Source organism: Thermobia domestica, chromosome 3, assembly GCF_964235325.1.
Source record: "Thermobia domestica chromosome 3, izTheDome1.hap1.1, whole genome shotgun sequence".
Lineage (NCBI taxonomy): Eukaryota > Metazoa > Arthropoda > Insecta > Zygentoma > Lepismatidae > Thermobia > Thermobia domestica.
Genome location: NC_137456.1, coordinates 143,829,007 through 143,848,323, shown reverse-complemented (window position 1 = coordinate 143,848,323; position 19,317 = coordinate 143,829,007).

Genomic DNA, 19,317 nt, shown 5'->3' with positions numbered 1-19,317 from the left:
GGATGATCAAGGTGTTCTAAAGAATATTTATTTCGTTTGTACATGAAAAAGTTCGAAACAGGTTTTAGTGGGCATGATTTACTACCTTTTATTCTTCTTTTCTTTCTTTTCTTTTTCAAATTGACAACCGTAAAGAATAGGGTTCTTTTTCCGGGAGGTTGAAGGAAGATGAATATGTATGTATTAAGTTTCATTAAAATTGGATAATTTTTGAATTATCATGAAGAAGTAGTCGGACACATGCACAAATGTCGATCAAGTTGAATGGAAAAAGCTCACTATACTGTCTTCAATAAATTTAATGTCCCTGCTAAAGTTTGAATTTGGTTGCTGATAGGCTACATAGAACGAGAGCTACCATTTAAAAAAATCTAAACTACGGTAGTATATTCGATGGTTTCTAAACCAAAATCAAACCAGGGACCTCGTTCACCAAAGGCATGCGTATAGAACGGGACAAGAATAAACGACCAGAATCGCTATTAGTTTTAATGGCATTTTTAGTCGTTTATTCTTGCCCCGTACTTTACTAACCAATACACCAGCGAGGAAAAATCAGTGCTAGTTCGCTATTATGTAATATTCCAATATACAGTATAAAGGAGAGTTTTACTTTAGATTACCAATTTTCCGAGACTATATCTAAATTAAATTAAAACTTAACTATTGAGAATAATGAAAAATTTCTTATGCCTTCATAAAAATATATTGTGGTTCCAGCCCACTTTACAAAAAAGAAATGAAATGGAACTGAAAGTAAATAAGTGTTGCATTATAATCCATTTAAAATTATTTAGAGGAGATTCTTCCTATGTTAACGTTAAAAACTAAACAAAACATTCTATATTCTATCATTAACGTGTTCTGTTAGTTATGGTGAGGCGTGGTCTTTAGTAATTTATTAGAAGATTTATTTTGAATTGTTCAGTTTAATTGTTTTACAATGTCTTCAAGAGAATTCTTCTACTACTATTACGTTGTTGCAACGTTCTATGGTCCGGTGATACAAAGAACAGTAAAAGTTTCTGGGAAAGAAATTAATTCTACAAAGCATTATCACAAAGTGATTTAAAATTGCTCGTAAATAACTTACATGCGCAAGGATATCGTATAATTGTAAGTGACGAAACATGAGAATATTTTTGGGATAAACTGAATTCAGTAGAGAATTCCATAAATGAGTACCAGGGTGCGTTTTAAAAATGTATACACATATTGAACTGTCACAGAAAAATTATTTTACAATCTACAAAATTAAATTTCTGGGAAAAGTAAGGCTATAGTCCAGTTTGAAAAATTAGGATACTTTCTAGTCCAACTGAATATTCCAAATAATGGTTAAAGCAAGGATAAAAATGAGGGGGAACGCGGGATAACGCCGTCCCCTCACCTCCAAAAAATATATCCGGCGTCCCCGAGTTCATACAAAATAATAATGGGCAAAGATAGGCAGGGGGACGACGTGACGTCGTTCCGCTACCTTCCGTCCCCTACCTCTCCAGATCCACTTTCACCCCTGGGTTAAAAAGTACATGTTCAAATGGTGGCCTTCGGCATCGCTACATTTCAAAATACGAGTCATGGCTCCTTCCGTTCTTCGCACAAAAGTGTTCAATGAAATTTCCGTGCACACAGTATGAATCTCATCCAGAGTGTCTCCAGGTAACGTGGCTTACGATGGTACACATCATCCTTTATTGTACTTCATAAGAAAAAAATGAGAATATGCAGGTAACTCGATTGGTAATAACTGTATCATGCCTCGAAAAAAAAAAGTATTAAAGAAATAAAGATTAAATTAAATCATGTCAATAACTACAAGGAAACAATGAATTCGTATCTCAAATTAAATAGTGAAATTAAACGAATGGATATTACAATCTCTTATTGTCACAAATGACAATATTTTTTATTGATGAAACAATATTGGCTTACAGTGGTAGTATAGTGGATATTTTTTGAAACAATGTACGAGGATCATTCAATAAGTAAAGAGACAAAGTCTATATTTTTAACACTAATCATTTTTTTTTTTTTTTTTTTTGTTTCAGGGGTGTTAGCTGGCAACCTTGGGATATGCTCTGATCTGCTGTTTCGTAATTTTATGTCAACATAACTTCAAAAATATCAATTCATCATGGCAAGTCCTCTAGAAGATTGCACCTTAGAAGAACAGCGCTCAGTCATTAGGTTTTTAGTCGCAGAAGGTGTAAAACCAAGTGAATTTTTTTCTTGAATGTTGAGACAGCACGGTAACAGTTGTATGAACCGTGTGAATGTGTACAAGTGGGTTGATCAGTTTAAACGTGGCCGAACAAGTGTAGGTGATGAACCCCGATGTGGACGTCCGGTGGAAGTTTCTGGTTCTTCGTTGGAATCGAGGATTGACGGACTTATTCGTGATAACAGAAGAATTACTGTTGAAATGATAGCTGAGGACAGTAGCGTACCCAGGAATTTATTTCGGGGGGGGTTCAAACTAAATATGAAGCTATTTTATATTAAAATTGCTAAAATTGCCCCTAAAATTAGGCTAAATTTTTAAAAAGTCTAAATTTCGGGGGGGGTCCGGACCCCCGTGTCCCCCCCCTTCCGTACGTCCCTGGCTGAGGAAGTTCAAGTAAGTGTTGGAACTGTTCACAATGTCATTAGGAACATTTTAAAGTACAGAAAAACGTGTGCCAGATGGGTTCCCAGACAGCTTACTGACGCTCATAAAGAATCAAGGCTTTCCATTTGTCAAGCCTTAACGCCCAACGAAGTTTGATTGAAGGAGACGCTTTTTTTTGAAAGAATAGTGACTTGCGACGAGGCCTGGATCCATCACTACGACCCTGAGACCAAAAGGCAGAGTATGGAGTGGAAACACACTAGCTCTCCAGTTCGCAAAAAATTCAAGGTTCAACCTTCCGCTGGTAAAGTGCTGCTGACCATCTTTTGGGACACACAGGGTCCAATCTATTGCGATTTCCTTGAAGATCAGCGAACTATCAATAGCCTATACTATTCTGAGATGCTAGAACACAAAGTTAAACCAGCTATCAGGAGCAAACACCGTGGACTCTTGTCAAAAGGAGTTATTCTTCAGCACGATAACGCCCGCCCTCATACAGCCCAGCTGACTCGAGATAAGCTTCAAAAATTGGGTTGGGAGGTCTTACATCATCCTTCCTACAGCCCAGACCTCGCCCCATCTGATTTTTACCTGTTTGGACCACTCAAAGACGCCCTACGTGGAAAAAGATTTGCTAACAATGAGGAAGTTAAGGCAGTGGTGCAAAGGTGGCTTCGTGGTAAATCGAAAGATTTCTTCGCCAAGGGAATTAGGAAGCTGCAAGAAAGATGGGACAAATGCATAACTGTAATGGGGGATTATATTGAAAAATAGCCTTAGTTTTGGAAGATTGAAATAAATCTTTATTGAGCTTTAGCAATTTGTCTCTTTACTTATTGAATGCCCCTCGTAAATTATTCAACTGTGAACATTCAAGAGTGTTGAGTTCAAAACCAAACACAGTATGTTAAATTAATTGCATAACAAATAATTTATAAATTCACTCAATTATAACAGAAATGAGCTGAATATTTAAACATTCAAATTTGCCTGTCACTTTTAGAGACCTCCCAATATCATGTCACATGCAAACAGACACTTAAAGTTCTCTGTTGTCATACTTTACCTTATTGCAGATGCTCTTGAGTTTTGACCAGACAGTGGTCTCTTTCTGTATTTGAAGATTCTTAGAGACTTTTCCATTTCGGTGCAGAATGCAGGATGCAGGATTATTATTTAGTTGAAAGCCTGGTCATTTTATATAAAGTATTGTCCTTGTTTGTCTCAATTATTTTTTCCTTTCTAATTTGCTCAAAGCCATCACATTGTACTTTAAATTTTACAAAATGACAAAAATATTCTTATCTATTGGTGGAAAAATTAGAAGTATTTTGAACTTCAATTTACCGTGAAGTTTGCTTCCTTTTTTTTTTTTTATTGTAATGATTTTATCCGAAATGTTGACAACTACTGACAAACACCATTCTTTTTAACCATAGATGATTCTTGACTACACTAGACTCTCGCTAATCCGGCCTTCAATAGTCCGGCCTCTCAGTAGTCCGGCTAACATCAGACCTCTAGTCGCTCAAGCAGAAATGATGCGCACAACAATGAATTATCATGTGCAACAATGTTGTTAGTTTAAAATGTTAAACAATGCTATGGTTTGGGTACAAAACCTCGCGGCCAGAACCTCGCGGCGACAACCTCGCGGACCAAAACCTCGTCTGGCCAAATCTCGCCTCCCAAAACCTCGCGGCCCAATATCTCGCCGGGCCGAAACCTCGCCTGGCCAAAACCTCACCGTCCAAAACGTCGCGGGCCAAAATCTCGCCGGGCTAAAACCTCGCCTTGCCAAAACCTCGTTTTCCAAAACCTCGCGCCCCAAAATATCGCCCTACCCAAAATCTCGCCTGACCAAAATGTAAATGTTCCAACAGATGATAAAGATGACGGTATAAAAGACGCTGTTTCAGAAGAAGTATCACGGGTATTTGACCAAGTCCCGCGATACCATATGAAAATTCTATTTCTGTATTAGAGGATTTCAATGTGAAGGTAGGGCGACAGGATGTTTTTAAACTGGTTATAGGGAAAGAAAGTCTGCATAAGGAAAGTAATGACAACTAACGGGGTTAGTTTCGTGAACTTTGGAACATCCAAAAACTTAACAAAAATTTAATAATTTTATGAAAGTATGAAATAATATATGAGTTTTTACGACGTCTCTTGATATGTCCTGTAGGTTAAAGGAGACTTAGATGACCAGGATGAAGGAAATGATCGAATAAAGAAAGTGGGAGGAAACGGGAATAACCCGAGAAAGCCCACGCACACGATGTTTTGTATATTATTATTAGTAGTAGTAGTATTAGTAGTAGTAGTAGTAGTAGTAGTAGTAGTAGTAGTAGTAGTAGTAGTAGTAGTAATGTGGAATTGCATATTAAGAAACTCATTGGGTAAATTTTAAAGAAAAGTTTCATTCGCGGCAAGGTTTTGGCCACGCGATGTTTGGGTGGCGAGGTTTTGGCCGGGCGAGATTTTGTCCCGCGAGGTTTTGGGCGGCGAGGTTTTGGCCACGCGATGTTTCGGCCGCGAGATTTTGTCCGTATCCCCAATGCTATACATACATGATTTTGAAATTGTGACTTTCTTACAGTAAAAATTCGTGACAGTTTCATAGTGAGTAATACTACTGTATATGTACGCACTAAACGACTAAATTTTCTATGTAAATGAATATACACTGTCTTTGGATTTAATAAAGTACAGCTTTGTATTCCCTATGTGTTTAAACTAGTAGTAATTTCCGACCCTTTCAATAATCCGGTACTTCCGCAAATCCGGCACCCATATGGGCAAGAAATGGTCGGATTAGGGAGAGACTGGTGTATTTGCAAACACCTTGCTTCTGCTTCCAATGATTTCTTGATTACAAATCCTCCTTGTGATTGTAAAAATTGTTATGCGCGTACACGAAATTCAAAACATTACAAAAAAAAAACTTCGTTCAGTTTCACCTACAGAATTGACTATGATTTTCGTGAATAAAATGAATGATGTTTCATTCTTAGTTCGTGATTTCGTTACATAACAGTCAAAGAATACTATAGTAAAATTGTTAATTAATACCATATCCGTTAGCTCGAGCTTTTCAACATAGCCCTTTCAACGAAAACATTAAAAACAAAATACATTTACGAAATATAATGGCATTTTGAACTCCGAAGACAGAAGTATTGTGTTCAGAGCTGAAGTCGAGCTTTTTCAAAGAAAAAAGAAAGAAAGAAAGAAAAAGAAAAAAGAAAGAAAGAAAGAAAATGGGATGTGGCAACTTTTGATTTAGATCTTGAGTCTGTAGAGGAAAATAAGACATTTTGGTTTCTAACCCCCTTGGTCTCAGACCAGCAACCTTTTAAAACCATCTTTCAATTTTTTGTATGCTGCATCATTTAAAATCATATTTTTCAATTTATTTTTTCAGAATTTGAATTTTTTATTGTTTTACAAAAAAAAAAACATTTTGTCTACATTTGTGGACATTGGCTCAATAACAAGTAATTCCATATCTAAATATTTCTGAACAATTATGATAAATTTTAAACCGTTTTTTATTTTTATTTTTATTTTTTATTTTATTTTATTTTTTTTTTTTTACTATACTACACCTTCCTTCTGACATACGTAGTATTATTACATTCTTGTGATACAATAAACAACGGCTACATTATATACTTAAAATAGCATGAACTAAATACATTATTATTAAATATAATAATTTTATTTAGTAATATTTCATTACATTTGTCTCCTCTCTTGAGAACATAACATGACACATCAAATTGTTTGTCGTGTTTCTGAATATCCATTTTCTCATCTTTTATGGAACAAAAAAAAAAAGCGATTGTCATCACTTTTCAGAAACAAACATATAGTCAATGGTTTCGTCCTTTTCATTCTTAGGAGAGTTAACTACAGATGATGCTCTAATTTGCTTGAGAGTTCAGATATCGATGATATAGGTAATGATCCAGATTTTATGGATGATGACTCCAGCAACTCTAGCAGTGAAGATAGCGATGGCGGTGTTGCAAGAGACGAAAATGATAAGCAATAAATTGTACTCGTTATCTATTCTAAAGAACTTAACTATCTACACAAGATCATTTGGCCAATCACAGGTTGGTTGGATAAAAATGGACAAAATGTTGAGCTGGTTAAAATTCAAATTTGAAGATGTCGCACTACAGGTGATTGAAGTGACCAAATTTTAAAATGGCCCTCCGTCGTTTATTTGAAGTGTACCAATTTTTTTTTCTTGGTTGGACAAAAACTGGACCAAATTCTGAGCTAGTTTATATTTCGAATTGGAAAGTAACGCACTACAGGTGATCGACCTGGCCAAATTCTGAAATGGCTCTCCTTTGTTAATTTGAATGGTACAATTTTTTTTTTCTCAGTTGGACAAAAATGTACAAAAATTGGACACAATTCTGAGTTAGTTAAAATTCAAATTTGAAGATGTCGCACTACAACTAAATGGACCCGCTTGTGATGGCCAAGTATCCTCGTGTAGGTTATTCAGTTCTTTAGAATAGATAAGAAGGAAAACAATTTATTGCTTACCATTTTCGTCTCTTCCAACACCGCCATCTTCACTATCTTCACTGCTAGAGTTACTGGAGTCATTATCCATGAAATCTAGGTCATTATCTGAATCGTCGATGTCTGAACTCTCAAGCAAATTTAGAACACCTTCTGTGGTTATCTCTCCTAAGAATGAAAAGAACAAAATCATTGACTATATACTCGCAATATTTGTTACATCAATGATTAGCACAAATAGTAGAAATTACTGTAGTTACAAATTTTCCTATATTGCCTAATAATGGAAATGAAATAATTCTGTCGTTAATAACAGATATTTTACTTCTTTCAATGCATTTATATCGTGTTCCGTTTCTAGAATGAACAATTTTGCAGCAAAACAAACCTAAAAATTATACGAAAAAATATAGAGAAACAACTATCAAATTTGAAACAAGTGTACACAATTGTGGACATTAAAAAATAACTTCTCATTACTTTTTGTTCATCAGAGATAAAGCAAAGCTAATAATCGCCAACAAGTCTCTGAAACTTGAATTGTTTATCACGAAAAAACCTTGATTGCAGCAATAATATATACAGGACCGACCTTAGGTGGCGCGGGGCCCGATTGGGAACATTTTGCGGGGCCCCAGGTTTACAACTAACTTGCACCAATGTCTATAAAACCAATATCTATCTATCTGGTTTTAATGACTGTGAAATGATTTAATTAAACAATTACTTTGGGTCAGTTCAGGAAAGACAAGACAAGATGTGTTGATTTGTCAGCGCGAAGTGGGACCAGAACATCTAGCCCTCAGGCTATTTTGTCCAGAGAGAAAATTGTTGAATAATTTTGTTTTTGTAGAGGAAGATGACGTTTTTCCATTTGCAAAATGTTCTGGTGAAAACGCTCGCCCTGTTCATTGCTTATAGCAGCTAATTTTTCAGGAAAGTACCTCAAATAGAAATGCAGACATTGAATTAATTTTAAAATACATATTTCTCCCTTGTGCCTCGCAATTTTTCAAGAAGGTTCTGTACCAGTATTTCATAGTTTCCTTCTCTTACAAGCAAATCTACCGATGTCGAAATCTCGTATCTTGATCAAACTTGGCAGAGAAGTGTGGAATATCAAGAAACAAGTGAAAACAGAATTTAAAGTGCTTCCGTCCATAAACAATGTGTTTCAAGTTTGAAAATTCCATTTTATTTGTCAAACGGATAAAGGGATAAAAACAAAAACCATTAACCAACACCAGGAGGAAGTAGACGTCTATTTGAGAGTATGCTTATCATGGCTGCCATCCTGAAGTCGGCCATCTTGTATCTCGTTCGACTTTACTTTTTAAATAGGCAGAGGGTCATGTAGTATATAAAATTGGGCTAGAATTTTACAAGAAATACAATGGTGAAATCCATATTTCCATAAGTTTATACCTGTAAGACACAGATAATGAAATGCACGTTGATATAAATTCGTTGGTTCAAAGATTTATTAACAACTGTATCTTTTTTTTAAATAATTCAAGTTAGGGAAACCTAATGTACGCTAGTTAGGACAACGTAGGTAGTTACTTATGAAAGGTAGAAACAGCTTGAAATCGTTATCGACTGCAGACAAAATGACATCGTGATGAGAAGATCACAAACCTTAATGAACTGATTGAAGATGGATGTCATGTTTTCCATTCTCATCCATCTTACGAAGACAAATCTTCATAATCTTCATAACGAGCCACCTACTTAGTACGTACTAATATACATTCAGTTTACCTGACTTGATTTCATTTCCAAAAATAATCTACGGGATTTTTCACAGGAGAGGGCAAAGTTTGTCCCTTGGTTTTGTACTTTTAATATAGCTATACTAAAAGAAAAGATATGGTGCCTTCCATTTCAATTCAGGCAGAGCATGTACCATCACAAACTCAGATATTGTTGAAACTTTTTTTATAGCAACTAGACATGTTTTTAAGAGACCCATATTTTTTTGTTTTGTCGAAAAAAATTTTCCCGCCAAGTAATGGGCCATCAAAGACAGGGAGTACAATTTATGAATTGTAGAAGACATGGAAAATGGTCAATTTCGGAGCCTCACCATTCGGCTATGGAGACAGGTAGAGTTATAATTCTTGTTGTGGTATGTACATAGGGATATAAATAAACTATATTTTATTATAGTTTGGTTTGCGCATGCGTATCTTTTTGTACATAAATTAACAAATGAACGTCAATTTATCTGAAAAGTCGAAGTTTGCTAATTTTTTTCGAGCACTTCCGGTTCGAATTTTAAAATTCTGTTTTCACGGTTGGTAAGACCTAGTTACCCGCTTTCCGAAAAAAAACTTGTGTCGCTTCTGTGGTCAAGCGTTTTGTCGCAAAAAATTCGAGAAATTGTAAAATTTTCAAAAATCGCCATTTTTGGGCGCCAGTTTCTCGAAAACACCATTTTTTAAAATTCTGAAATTTTGTCAGATGGTTTAACTTTACCGGAATAATAAACACACCAAATATCATTCTCGACCAATGCTTTATGGATTAACTGCAGCCTTTTAAAGTTAGCGAAGTTTCGCTAGTTTTGATGTCACAGTTAGCAACACTGGGAACAATAAAAGTGCAATGATTTGATGATGTTTGTGGTTCATATTCATTAAATGAAGAATAAAAGGTTTTCTTGGCTGGTTTTTTATTATTTTGAACAAAGAGGCTCTCTGAAATAGTAAAATGAGCCCCGCCTACTCCTCCGTTTTCTTAAACTGAAGTAATCTGAGGTGGAAATTACGATTACGAAACACACAAATTTTAAGTTTACTTGAAATGGCCATCCAATGAATTCTGATGATCTATAAAAGGCCTAAAGTATTACCTCAGTATGATTCGAATGCTCCAGACAAAGTCTCAATTAAGTACGATGTCATTACAGTGATCGAAAAATGACAAAAAGTTAAAAAAAAAAATCGAAACGTTTTCTTACGCGTTCCAAAGAAATTTACTGAATTTTTAAACAGAACAATCCCAGCATAAAAATGGGTCACTCGGAATTTTATAGTATTCGACTAAAGTGTGTCAGTCCGCAACCTGAGAGGGAAGTGTGTGTGTGTGTGTATTGTGCAAATTTTAAGTTAGCTGCTACTGTGTTGCTACAAATCAAAGGTGCAACCTGTATTGAAGCTGTCATGAGTGACCTATTTCCTTTAGTGGTATGATCCGTAGAAAATGACAGCTGTCTTCTTCAAGAATGTGGTGAATGTCCTGGAGTGGAAGAAATAAGTGTGGTGTCTTTAATTATGGATCCTGATGAAAATGAAAGTGGTTACGTATGCCATATGGGAGGATAATGATCTCGTTAAAAAAAAAAAAAAAAAAAACTGTGCCACTTTCTGTTTTTGTATCGTACATTGTCGGTTTAACTGTAAGAATTGTAATTCATGACTACATCAAGAAAATCCAAAGAGAATCAATTGCTACCGAAAACCACCGTATAAAATTTCAAGATACAAATTCTATTTTACTTCATGTGGACTTCGTTGAAAACTGGACTGTTATTCTGCAAAGTGAAATTCAGTTATCACCGAAATATGAAACAATTGACAGTTTTGTTGTAATAAACGACGATAAAACACACGATTCGGCTCATGTACTCATAGTCATAGACAAGATTCTAAACATACTCGAAGAAAAGCGAAAATATATTTTATAGAAAAAGGTTTGAATACGTGAAAATAGGTGTCTACAATTTCCCAAACCGTGTCAGTGACTTCTAATGGTGCTGCATCCCACTTTAAAAATCGCTTTCAGATGTTCGAGATGCAGACAGGTCCGATAAAGCAGTGTTTTTGCAGTGAAATCGGCCATGCAAGGGTCTCTGCGACGGTGGTGGGGAAGGGGGGGGGGCAAAGAATGTGGCAACGCGCCATAGCCTTAGGCTAAAACAGATACACCGTATTAAAACCGCAGAAGAAAAAAATTGAATGAAATCTTTAAGTTTTACGTTCCACGGTTATGCCGGTTAGGCTAAAGGAGACGGTGATTATAAGAAATGAATGAAATGCAGAACGGCACGAGCTGGGATTGAACCAGCGACCCCAAGCACCGGAAGTGAACGCTCTACCACTGAGCCACCGCGTCCCCACTAAAACCGAACGAGAATTCGTGAGTATAGTGCAAGTACAAACTCCGGGTATTACTCTCGTTTTGTTACCTGGAACTGAATTCGACGACTTCAGGAAGAAAAAAGGGAAAGTATGCGACCGGTGACTGGTATTCAACGAAGTTATCTTTGGCTTTCGGAAAATTGCGAAGTTTTTATGGCAGTAACGGGTCACCATGAACTAACTTCATGCTTCCCCCAAAATCGAACTTTTGCAATTCAAAGTGTAGATTTAAGAAATCTGCAAAAAGGAACTTTTGTTATATACATATACGTATGATAACCAGTGGTGCGTAGCAGAAATATTATGAATAAATCATGAATTACGTGAAGTTAGGGTGCTGTTTATGCTTCCACATGAACCTTCAGCAGGGTAGAGGTTTCCAGGAGAGCATAAGAGAAGTGAAAATAAGTGTTTTGTGACTATCGACAATGTGCTACGCAGGGGCGGATCCAGGACGGACTTCTGGAGGGGGGGGGGATTGTAATACTGCTACTTAGAGCTACTTTTAAGAGCTCCAAACTCTGGGATGGGTTTTATTTATATATAAATAAGAAAGTTTCTTCTTCTGGAAGGGGGGGGGCGGCAATCGTCCCCCTAGATCCACTCCTGGATGAGTTATGAGTGAACCAACATCTATTGGAGCATCTGCACGGTTACATGCTATTAGCAAAGAAGACAACCACCAAGCAAATGATTGGTCCATGTAAAAAAAAAAAAAAAAAAAAAAATATCAATGAAATTTTGTTTCCGAAGACCATTTTAAGTAAGTGGACTTGAAATTTGTGTGTTTCGTAATCGTAATTTCCACCTCAGATTACTTCAGTTTAAGAAAACGGAGGAGTAGAGGGAGGCCCATTTTACTATTTCACAGAGCCTTTTTAATCAAAATAATAAAAAAAACAGCCAAGAAAACCATTTATTCTTCATTTAATGAATGTGAACCACAAACATCATCAAATCATTGCACTTTCATTGTTCCCAGTGTTGCTAACTGTGACATCAAAATTAGCGAAACTTCGCTAACTTTAAAAGGCTGCAGTTAATCCATAAAGCATTGGTCGAGAATGATATTTGGTGTGTTTATTATTCCGGTAAAGTTGAACCATCTGACAAAATTTCAGAATTTTAAAAAATGGTGTTTTCGAGAAAATGGCGCCCAAAAATGGCGATTTTTGAAAATTTTACAATTTCTCGAATTTTTTGCGACAAAACGGTTGACCACAGAAGCGATACAAAATTTTTTTCGGAAAGCGGGTAACTAGGTCTTACCAACCGTGAAAACAGAATTTTAAAATTCGAACCGGAAGTGCTCGAAAAAAATTAGCAAACTTCGACTTTTCAGATAAATTGACGTTCATTTGTTAATTTATGTACAAAACAATACGCATGCGCAAACCAAACTATAATAAAATATAGTTTATTTATATCCCTATGTACATACCACAACAAGAATTATAACTCTACCTGTCTCCATAGCCGAATGGTGAGGCTCCGAAATTGACCATTTTCCATGTCTTCTACAATTCATAAATTGTACTCCCCGTCTTTGATGGCCCATTACTTGGCGGGAAAATTTTTTTCGACAAAACAAAAAAATATGGGTCTCTTAAAAATATGTCTAGTTGCTATAAAAAAAGATTCAACAATATCTGAGATGGTGATGGTACAAATTTATATTTTTTTGCCTGAGTTGAAATGGAAGGCACCATATGCAAAGAAGTCGCACTCAGATTGACTTATTTGATGCCATCTCGGTATTCACGGTAGTATCACGTGACGTAATCAGTAAGAACGCCAGGAACTTTCACTTAGTGGGGCGTTCAAAATAAAATAGGGTGTGCATCCAGAATAATTATGTACATATTTACACAAACACAAAGAAAACAAGCCACTTGGCCAGGGGCCCCGCAAGCATTGAAGGCCCCGCGAGTAGAATGGCATGTATTAATTACATGTATTAGGAGGAAAATTTAGTCATAGGTACCACAAGACTCTCGTTTGCTCTAGGGCCTAATATGCTGTTAAAACGGCACTGGAGAGTAGAGTAGACGGCACTAGCACAGGGCCCGATTGGGAGCAATCGGTCCAATCGGCTTAAGGCCGGCCCTGAATATAAGGCGAAAATAACACTTACTTTTCCGACTTAAAAAAAGCCTGTGTTCCACCGGCATCTGCCATTGAAGGGCTTCTGCCACTTGCTCTCCAGCTTACCGAAAAAAAATGTATTTGGTGTTCAGATGTCCATGTGTGTGTAAGCCAGGGATTAATCGATCAGATTTAACGAAACGATCAGGAAATATATATCAATTTGGGTCTACAAATTTGGACATAGGGACCGAAGGGGCTAAACATTTCTTCCAAACATTCCTGATTTGTGGGGATGGGCACGAGCAAATTCGAGCGAGTTTTCATCGAAACTCGACTCGACTCGAAATAGACATCTTTGAGCTTGACTCGAGAACTCGGCTCGAAAAATTTTTTCCAACTTGACTCGAAACTCGACTCGAATTTGACTCGAGTTTCGAGTCGAGTAGAGCTAAAATGAGGCAAATCGAGCCAAATGCTGTGTGTAGTTTCAAGTACTTTTTCCATAGACAATATAATTATTATCAATGATACTACTTTATTATTATTATTATTATTATTATTATTATTATTATTATTATTATTATTATTATTATTATTATTATTATTATTATTATTATTATTATAACATAGTGTATAAACATGAAAGATAGGCGGTTTTTAGCTGAATATTAAAATCTAGTTGACTGCTGACCTCGGTATCGTGAAGTCTAGGAGGCATGGACATCGTTCACGAGGTTCTGGGTTCGAGTTCTGTAGGAGCAAGTATTCGCGGTCGAGCCAAAAATTAATAGGCCTAAAAGTTAAAGGTCGCCGGCCAAAAATGTCCAAAACTGCTCAGCCAGGTTTAGGGTTGTCAACGGCTGGACTAGATCGGCTCACAGCTCATTCACTATCGAGCCGAGCCAACAGCTCACCCAACCTAGTCGGCTCGAGCCTATGGCTCACCTGAATCGACTTGGTGGCTCATCCCAACCGCGCTGGCACGAATTGTTCAGTCAGCTGAGCCGGTTGATATCACTGCACGTGTTGGGCTTCTACTTGGAGTCAAAACTACGACTGTCCAGGTCTAAGCCTTGATGGTAAGAACTACAGTATATACTTATATTTGTGCTCACGGCATTTAAGGCTGTCTAGTTATAAAAATCCATTGTCGTCTCGTTAATCAAGACGAGACGAGATGACAGCAGTGTCCCATCTCGTAAGCAACACTAAGAATATTCCACATTACTGCTTACATTTCTTATGGATTTCACTTTCCAGTCTATCAGACAATGATTTCAAAACGAGTTAAAACGAGCTGAACAAGCGAACCATTTATCAAACTCGACTCGACTCGAAACTCGACCTCAAAACAGTGACTCGGCTCGGATCTCGACTCGAGAAAATTACCTTTGACTCGACTCGAAACTCGGCTCTAATTCGCTTTGAGTTTCGAGTCGAGTCGAGTTTTAGCTCGATTCGTGCCCATCCCTACTGATTTGTCAGAAAAATAAAATTGAAAATTTAAGGAAAGACAAGATTAAGACATAACACCATTTTTTCTTTCCTGCGAAGGTCACGGGAAGTTTATTTTGTCTAAATATTAACATGCAACTTGGTCATGACAAGCAATCGATCGAGATATCGATAAAAAGACCACTTTATTTTGTACACATTGCTTCGAAGGTACATGTAGCGAGAACTAATAAAGACATTGGAGTCATTCAAAAACGTATTGCAGATAGATAGCACACGTAGGCATTAGGGGCCGTTCACATATTACGTAACGCTGTTTCTGATCAATTTTATCCCCTCCCTCTCCTTGTCACACTTTGTAATGTAAGGCTAAACCCCTCCTCCCTTTGTTTTGTAACGCTTTTTGATTTTTTATTTTTCACCAATTTTGCTTACTTTGGGGGTGATCAGAATAAAAAAAAATTAATGGCAGAACTTTTCATTACAAAATGCTTGTATTTTGAATATATTTGTAGTGCTTTTTCATCAACAAATCATAGTATTAGAAAATGGTAGTACCGTAATATTTTAATCCCATAAGGTTGTTTAATTAACCAGTCGTAATTCCTCGAAATTCCATACTGTCGTTTTCCCAAGGAGATTACACCAACCTCTTAGCTCACCGATGATTGGCAAGGAGGAAGATGCAAGTGAAATAGGGAATTGAATTGACCTCTTTTTTCTGTATTTGAACTTTCTCAGTATTGACGGTGTAAAGAAGTTCTCTTCCCCATACATGACAGATTCGACGTGGCTGCACACGTGAAGGAGACACGTGAACACACATATCGTTTGCGAACAAGCTTTTGACTATCTTCTTTGGACTTCAGTTTTCCCCTTTCCAAATTCTTCTTGTCCTAAATCAGTGCCAGAATGCGAATAAACTTGATTTCTCTTGGAAAATTCAAATGTAAAGATAAAAAATTCAGTATGAGATGAACATCCGACGAATTTGGTGTTATTTTGCTTGGAGCGTTCTGTCGCGGAAAATATTATTCCACGAAAAAGAGTTTTCTTTCTGTTTCATATGCGTAACCCTTTCGAAGAATAGAGTGGGTAATGATTCAAATCAAAAGTTTTAATAAATATTGTCAGAAATAGCGATACGAGTGGGAACGCGAGGGCATTTTTAAGCGGTAGTTACGATCGCTTACAACTAACTCCAGAAAAGCGTGTACCGTAAATGCGTTGCCACGATAGCCACAAAACAGAGATTTATTCTATTGTAATACACGCAAGGTTCGTCATCAGTCATATTGATGTCTAGTAGCATCTTCAAATCCCTTCTGCATAATTCAATTTATACAGGCTGATTCTCAATTTTCCAAAACAATATAAATATTTATTTATAAAAATCAAAAGAACTGAATAAAATTATTTGTTTGAAAGATTGCATATAAACCTGAGAATAAGAATAAAGATTACAGAAAAAACACGTTATGCAACGAAGACGTTAACTTCCTCCTACCTCGTGTCACACTTCGTAACGCAAGGCTGAACCCTCTCTCCCCTTTGCCGCGTTACATAATATGTGGACGACCCCTTACATACGTATCACATTCATTACACTCACAGATCGGAATATCCCGGACAAAATACCGGAAATTTCTATCTGAACATTCAAATTTCTCTCTGCCCATTGAATTGAAACAATTGAAAGTTGTTTGTTTTCACAACAATACAAGCGGGAAAAGTACAGAGGTGTTTTCACTAATTTGGCTTATTTCTTTCACTCTTAGGTCATGGTTCTGCGAACTCGAAATATTTTAACAAATTATATATATATATATATATATATATATATATATATATATATATATATATATATATATATATATATATATATATATAATTAACATTTAAACGTATGTTTCAGAGACGAAGTAAATTTAGCATTTTGCCTCGGAACCTACCTCGGAAGTTATCGTTGCGAAATCAAACAGTATACGCATAATTACTGTATAGCTGAGGTAGCAGGCTTCTTAGTCTCGTTTCGGTTACACTATGAGCACTTACATAACAAATACTTGCATGCTTTCTTGTATGGGTGCATCTTTGGATAATATTCAGCGAAAGCAATCAAATTAAAATTAGTATGTTAACTATTCCACAATTATGAGAATAACGTACTTTCCTTCGAGGTGTTCCCATTGATTCAAATCTTCACAATGTAGATATGAATCGATTCGGGGTGGTACCATACAAAGTTCACTTATATCACTTCGAGTTCGGATAACCACTTCCAATTCAGAATCATATTTTATGCCAGGAAAGTAGGGATTCCGAACCCCATAATCGTGAATCTATATTACTCGATTCAGTGGTAGAGAGTTCCCCTCTGGTGCATGGGGTCCCGAGTTCGATCCTAGCCCCCGCCAAGTGAACTTTGTGGTGGACAAACACCGTGTGCATGGGTTTCCTCGGGGTTCTCCCGTTTACTCCCACTTTCTTCATTCCACCATTTCATTCATTACTCATCATCACCGTCTCCTTTAGCCTAACCGGCATCACCGTGGGACGTAAAACTCAAAGATTTCACTTCATTTTTTCGATTCAGAATGACGAAGCGAGTTTCATCAACTTCTTATTGAGAATAATATTTTTATTTTACGAAACATTTGTAGTGAGTGACTTGATCAACGCATCACTAAAATGAAGATGACGAAACAAGCAGTTGATATCGGCAATTTTCTCCATATCCGGCTTAAAGTTTTAATTTACTTTCCGAAGTTAAGCAATTTATTCGTTTCCATTCCCTGAATAGATTTGTGTTCATGTTGTGGGTGACTTACGATCACAGACTTTTAATATATTTAATTGTAGGAGGCTTTTGCTTAATACTTAATAATGAGAGAACCATTCTGATGTGCATTGGAAAGATATAGGAAGAAAATTTAGAAAGCTCCGAATTCTTTTGCCATATGTCTGAACATAATGTGACGAAAGTATAAACCAGTATGGGACGAGGGATTTTGGACGGAATATGAAATTGTTTTAGGTTCGTAGAAAAGACCTCGTACCCAGAAATGAATTCTAAGGTTCACTGGTAAGTACTGGCACTCAGTAACTGTAATTGCACAAAATGGTATTAATGATTTTCTCAAACATTTTAATTTATCGAATTTATATATTTACATGCAAAGAGTTGAGGAATAATTGAGAAGTATTTTTATTACAAGTATTGTTGTTATTATTATTAGGATCACGCAATGAGATTTGTAAGATTGTGTTGCTAGTACGTTCGTCCGTTACTCCACGCGATAACTCCTAAACGGATGCGATTTCTTAACGGATGTTCTTTGCAATAGATAGCTAAAGCAATTACCTTAGTCGAGTTCCTCAATGGAGTCAATCCGTTCACAACTAAATGGATAACAGCGTCTCTCACGGTGACTATCTATAGCCCATATTCCATACATGTAAGTAAATTGTTGAATTATGTTTCTCAATTGATAGCTAGAGCTATTATCTTAGCCGAGTTTGTTAGTAAAGTCAATTCATTAAACTATTAACGGATAATGATGACTTTAACGGTAAATATCTATAATCCATATCGCATGTATATAAGGGAATTTTTAATTGTTTTCTTGCAATAGATGGCTAGAGTGATTATCTCCGCTAAGTTCGTTAATGGAGTCAATTGCTTAGTAAAATAAACAGATAAATACGACTTTGACGGTGGATATTTATATCCCATTTCCCATATATGTAAGCAAATTTTTGAATTCTGATTTCCGTAATAGATAGTTAAAACGATTATCTCGGCCGGGTTAGTTAATGGATAGAATCAATCTGCTAATATTTTAATGGGTTACGATGACTTTAACTGTGGCTATACATATCCGATACATATATTTAGTGCAATCTTCTCTACTATCTTTACCATAGCTTATTTATTAATTTTAAAATTCACACACAAATAAGTGCATTGTGTGTTGTTATTTAAAAGAGAGTTTTGTGAATAATTTATAGATGTCCTTTCTAGTTCTTTATACAGTAATGTTCTTGCGTATTAAAAGTTATCACCAATCTACAAACAACTTCTGTTGGGAGACTTAAAATCAATTCTAACTCTTGGTCTTGCCATTACCAAGTTACCAAGTTACCAAGTTACCAAAGAATGTTACCAAGTGACAACGCTTTACTAGATTCAGCAAGTAAAAATATGGTTGTCTTGTCAATAACCGCAACTCTTCACTGCTAGAATAGTTGAAAGTAATATTATCGTAATTACTAGGATTGGTAACACTGAATTGAAAACGAAAATACACTTAGAGGGCTTAGCTGTGTATTTTCCCGGAGTGTACACCGGACAAAAACCGGGGGCCCAAACACCGGATCCCTGCTCTAGACCAACTAGACAATGAGTTATTGGGATTTGAAAATAACAGCATGCAAATTGCATTAAGTTAATAGTAAGAGGGCCAGCTG